The following is a 6,000-nucleotide window of genomic DNA, read 5'->3' on the forward strand; positions in this document are numbered from 1 at the left end:
ATGTGGTCAAGGAAATAGTCAAACAGAGAAATTAACAAAATTATACCAGCCTTTGGTGATTAATTCTTTTTATTATTATACTGATAAAAAGGGTGGGTGTCTGGATTTGTGCCTGCAAAGGTAAGCTGTAATGATGGTTTAGGAATGCTGAACTAATACATTATATAAATCATAAAGCTGCCTTCTGTAGCTTCTATATTTTTGAGGGTCAAATTCAGCCCGGTGTCAATAGACACAATTCCACCGACACTGTACACTGATATCAGGGTTGAATTTAACCTCTTGCATTGCTTGGGGAGAATGGATGTACATCTTTTTCCTGTTTTTTTGTTCAGTGAGAGACCATAGCACTCAAAGTACACAGAGAAAAAACGCAGCCTTTCTGGTCAGTCAGAACTGTGCTTCAAAGGACTCAGAAACTTGTATCCAGATCAGGATTTATTAACAATACTCCATCATGCCAGAAGATAAGATACATTTAAGAAGATATGTGCAGTATGTCATACAAGGACAAAGACAGTTACCATAGTTCATTGCAAAAAAAGTTTGATTCTAAAAAAGTGATTCTGAACATTAAAATATTTCTTAAATAAACAAAGATTACAATATAATCTACAGAATCATGCATAATGTGATGAAAGTGATATATAAAAAATTATCATATACTCTTAGATAGCAAAGGAACATGATACAAATGCAAAAAAAAGATAATTACTGTAGATATTTTTAAGGCAAATGCCTTTCAGGAACACAGTTCTTCACTTAATGCCTTATTACACCCTTGCATGGTGAGGGTTTGTTTGACTTCCTTGGGAAAAAAGAAGTGTGGAGGAATAATACAAAATCTAAAAGTACAGTCTGAAAAATACTGATTCTATTAGGAAGCATACCATACTGGTTTAAATTTCAGTAAATTTTATGGAGCACAATGGAGATTTAGGTAGGTGTGGACATTAAACAGTCACATAAATAATGAATTTTGACAATGTTCTGTAATTATATAAATGATTTAAGAACATTAATAGAGGATTCATCTTGCATAGACATACCTGTATAGATCTCAGGGTCTAGACAAAGGTACAGGGTTTGGGGAGAGGGATTACTTTAATTTTCACAGGATCTGTCAGAGCAAGCTAGCTTGGAGCTAGCACTGGAGAGAGCCTTCCAGTTCCTCTTCTGGTTAGCAGCTAACATCTCCGACATTATGCTCTACAACTTCTGAATCTAACCACTAACAAACTACATAACAAAAAGTATCTAGGGGGAAAAAAAGGAAGCATCACTGACAGTAGGCTTTTAGAAAGTTTTGTAAGGTTATAAAACTGATAAAAATTTCCCAAGTTTAAGAATCAGATTAATGGAATGGGATGTGGAAAGAGCAAATGTGCAAGACTTCTTGAGCAAGAACGTAAACCACAAAAACCTGTGAAAAAGACACGAGCTTCTCCCATCTAAAAAAAAAAAAAAAAAAAAAAAGTTTAGGGGAAAAAAGAAAAATAGGACACTCCTGTGACATGACAAGAGCCAGGCAGTAAAAATATTTATTGAATGAAATAGTCAGTGCAGGAGTCAAAATGCTGCAGTCACATGCAGAACATGATTTCAGAAAGGTTTAGAGGTATTTTCCACCAGGCTGTACAGAAAAATATTAATAAGGTGGTAGAATAATGTATCCTTTCCATAACCTATTTAATCCTTTTTTTCCAAAGTAAGTGCCAAAGTAAATTTATGGAATGGGTGACTTTCAGCAAATGCACATCATGTCTCTTTGATATAGTAAACTTTGCTTTAACTGCAAAGATATTATTGAATCTAAAGTCAGAGGTGGGAATCACACTTTGTCTTTGAAATAATTACAGAACCCAGTTAATGACAATTTTTCTTAAACATCAGGAAAATTATAAACTTAAAGAGAATTGCTTCAGTGTGTATTTTCAGGCAGGCAGGTTACCATGTGAGGCTTAAGACCTTAAATGCTAGCTTTATGTAACATTTACCTGCAGGTCATCAAAGCCAAATCTTGAAACGGGAACAAAATACATAAGCAACTGTGCTAGAGTACAAATGTCACAGGCTAAATGGAACTAGAGCAGCTTTTCTTACTACAGGTCACCTAAAAATATTCGGACAAACAGTATTGTATCTTAGCACTGTCTGTACAATAGTTTCATGCTTTTTCATGGCACATGAAATAACTTGAAACAGGGTGGGAACAGGCCATGGGCTGCTGTCTACGGTGCACTTCAGGAAAAGGAGGTTGCTACTTGCACGAGTGTGTGTGTTTTAAAGCCACATTCAGGAATTTCTGCTTTTTTAAAATTAGAAAATTGCTGGTTTTCCTAGGTGCTATATAGTTTTCTAATGAACTAGGAAAATTATGGTCTTAAAAGTACTATGAAGTGGGCCAGAAGTACCCCAGCTGTATAAACTATTGCCACTGTTAGTCTTCTCTAGCACAGTGTTCGGTTGTTACCCTACCCCCCAGGCTGTAGTCAGCATGATGGCACAGCTGAGCTTCAAATATGCAGTTATGATGAGCAATGCTGGTCACCAAAAGGGAGATTGCTCTATGTCATTAGGAACAAAGGCAGCAAGAGATACTCATTTTACACAAAATATGAGTGAAATTTAGATTAAAAAAAAAAAAATAAGAAGACTGATGGAGAAAGAGGGTTTCAAGAAGAGAATGTAAGAAATAAATAGGATTATTTTAAGACTGCCTTTCATAAGAAGAACTAATGAAAGAAGATCTGTCAGCAGCTAAGCACTGTTGCAGACCCAGCCTACTGCGATAGGTGACTACATGCTCCTTAAGCCAAGTTAGCACACACTATTATCAAATATGTAGTAGTAGATATCTGGAAAAGAGCTCGACAGTGTAGAAAGTTTGTGTCTTACCTCATGCTCCCAGATAATGGAGCCCACCAAAAATAACACACTGGATAACAAAGGAAATAAAAGCAAAGTATCTGGGAGGTGAAATCATCATTGTTTAAACACCAGAATCTCAAGACAGCATACACCAATTTAGCTGCTTATCTCTGTCACAGTGTTAGCTATTATCTATTACATTCTATTTAATTGTCCATTGAGTATAACGTTATTCTAAGATTATTTACAGTCCTTTCATACAATTTTGCAGTCCTTCCCTACACTGTTTTCCTCCAGACTCTTTCCTCAGTGCAAACCTGTATTTCCTCATTCCCAAGAAGTACATTAAGATATCATACAACTTTATCATTCTTTTATGGTCAGTGTATTTTCCAGAATGCCTGTTGCATATTTTGAAATTCTCCATTCCATAGCCACTAATGTACTATTCAAAACTATTCAAACCTTGGAAAAGAATGCTTGCTGGAATCTGGGACTTGCCCTGGCCTTCAGCAGAGGATTGACTTTCACACAGTAGTTGTTTACTCATCACTGTCTAAATTATGTATGATAAAATCTTTATAGATTCCCATATTTAATAGCTGAGAACTATTAAATCTCACATGCACGGAGGTAAAATGTTTATTTACGTGCAGTTGAGCTGTGTTTTACTCATTTATAGCCATGTCATGAGGACTTTCACCAGTGTGATCCTTTATGCCAGATCAAGTTGGGTGTCCCAGTCTCTTGACCCCAGAGCTGGGGAGCACAGGTGCAGTGCCAGGGTACAGTTGGAGGTATGGTAATAACTGGGACACTCTGGAAGGCATGTTCCTCAGCAGTGACCTACACCTGAGTTTTGACTTTGTCTCACGAACCATTCACAGACTCTCTCAATCATAGATAATCATAAAAATGTTGGTTGGTGGGGTTATCTGAAGGCCACCTAGTCCAGTTTACTGCTTGGAGAAGGTCTATAACCAGTGCTAGATTATAATCCACTGACACTTTTTTTTTATACATGTATTTTTTGAGGCAGTAGAAGCAGAAGTTTCTACTTATTTAACAAATATTTTCATAACCTTTTTGTGCTGTTAGGCTACAATGAGAAGTAGAAGCATGATACTATTTACACTTTGTCTATTGTCTCGTATCAGTTTGTAAGATTCTTGGGGACATTTTCTATCTGTAGCCAAGACTTGACAATGCACCTATTTTACAGTCCCGTGACAGCCTCTGAGATGCATGAGCAAGTAACGGTTATCTGGACTTGGTCATTTTTACATTGAACTGACTAAGATAAGAATTCTCACTACACTTTCTGAATGCTTAAGAACTCATGTCTTAAATCTCAATAATTTTAAAAGAAATTATTACCATAAAGTCTTTGTAATTTTTAATATACATATGTTCTTCTGGTTTTGTCCAGTGAAGCTAAAGGGATAAATGTATCTCAAAAGGGTGAACACAATCATCATTTTGCCCTTTAAGTTTGCCATTATGTTGGCACAATCACTACCCTGAAAGCAGTTAATGGAAAAATCCAAGAGGTTTTGTTGAATGTAACAAGGAAGACTTTGATAAGGACCTACTGATTTCACAGTTAAACAAAGGGAATTGTCCTCCTCCTGAGCTCTGTTGTAGTCTAGAGCTACATTTTTAGAAGGGCCCCAAGACCTTTTCAGGGTCATGAGCACACATCTGTTTGGTATGCATTTCAAATAACCACAAGGAATTGGAGTCCTGAAGGGCATGTTACTGTTTGTTGGCACTCCCTGTTCAATTAAGTCCATTCGGAAAACTGCCGGCATAGTGGCTGAGACATAGCTCCATCCGCACCAACTTTGCAAGTCATGCACATGGATGACGCAAATCTTCACTATGATAGTCTGATGGCAAAGGGTGGTGGAATCAAACTATCACAGTTCAGATCACAAATGATATTCCTGAATGTAATTATTAGATGATGCAAAATTAGAGGGGAGAAAAAAAAAGGCCTAAAAGCATTTTGAAAAATGAACTATATATACTTCCAGAGTCTCTAGAGCCATGTAAGGCCAGAAACTTGAACTATAATATTACAGATCTAATTGCCACAGAACATTCCAGCAAGTCCTCAGAGGCTTGCATTATTCCCCATCAAAAAAGGTTCATTTGAGCCTAAGACTTTTATAAAGCTTGCAAGGCAGACTGGAATCCTGCTGAACTTGCACTTTCTTTAAGGATAATTTTCACTCTGCCACATTCCTAATAGTACAGATAAGGAGGAAAAATGTAGAATCACTTCCCAGCACAGACACCAACACTATAAAAAACTAACCTTTTTGTCACACAAATCATAGCAACTATTATAACCTGAATTCAAAATTACTACTGCTTTTATTTGTTCCACGATTACATTTCATATTCAACTGAATAGACGCTATTAAGTCAGTAGGAGGGGCCAGCGCTTTCTCAAAGGCAACACAGTACTTCTATAAAAGAAGCATCATTCAAACCCCCAAACATTCAAAAACAACTATCAGCCTCACAAAATTAATGGCATTGGGTCAAAACCCATGAGATCTTAAACAAATAATAACTTTGAGTTCTCCTTTCCTGACGTCCATTTTCAAAGCTCTTGGCTGCTTACTTTCAAGACTTGTCTAATTGGGAAGGCCAAAACCATTTTAAAAACTGTCATTTTAATGTCATTTTATTCCAAAGATAGCGAGTTAAAAAAGTACACTTTCTAGGTCTCAAGATACAATCCTGAGAACCAGCAAGGTGCTATGAACCAGATGGTTTAAAGCCTGTTCTTTCATTGGTCCAAATTCCCTAATGGACTTATGTGGCAGATTCTTATTGAGCATTCCCAGTATCAAATTTAGGCCTCTAAGATAAAACTGGAATTCTCTATGCCATATTCAACATACAATTTTGTGGGACTAACCCATGGCCAATAGTACCCGTGACCTGAGAAATGTTAAGATCTAAATTATTTCCTCAGTGGGAAGAGACGAGAACCCACATTACCCATGGCAGTATTCTCATCACTGCATCAAAATGTATTCTGGGGTTGAAGATATTTCACTATGGTTAAATGAAATAAGGATAGAAGATGCCAGGAAAACAACCACCCACCCACCC

At 36.8% G+C, this 6,000-nt stretch overlaps 1 protein-coding gene across 1 annotated transcript in view; it reads right to left on the reverse strand.

The window, feature by feature from the left end:
* TTPA (alpha tocopherol transfer protein) overlaps positions 1-6,000 on the reverse strand; it is a 45,728-nt gene that overhangs the window by 39,395 nt on the left and 333 nt on the right. The window lies entirely within an intron of this gene.

The sequence above is a fragment of the Athene cunicularia genome (assembly GCF_003259725.1).
Source record: "Athene cunicularia isolate RWA chromosome 2 unlocalized genomic scaffold, athCun1 chr2_part1, whole genome shotgun sequence".
NCBI classification, from domain to species: Eukaryota; Metazoa; Chordata; class Aves; order Strigiformes; family Strigidae; genus Athene; species Athene cunicularia.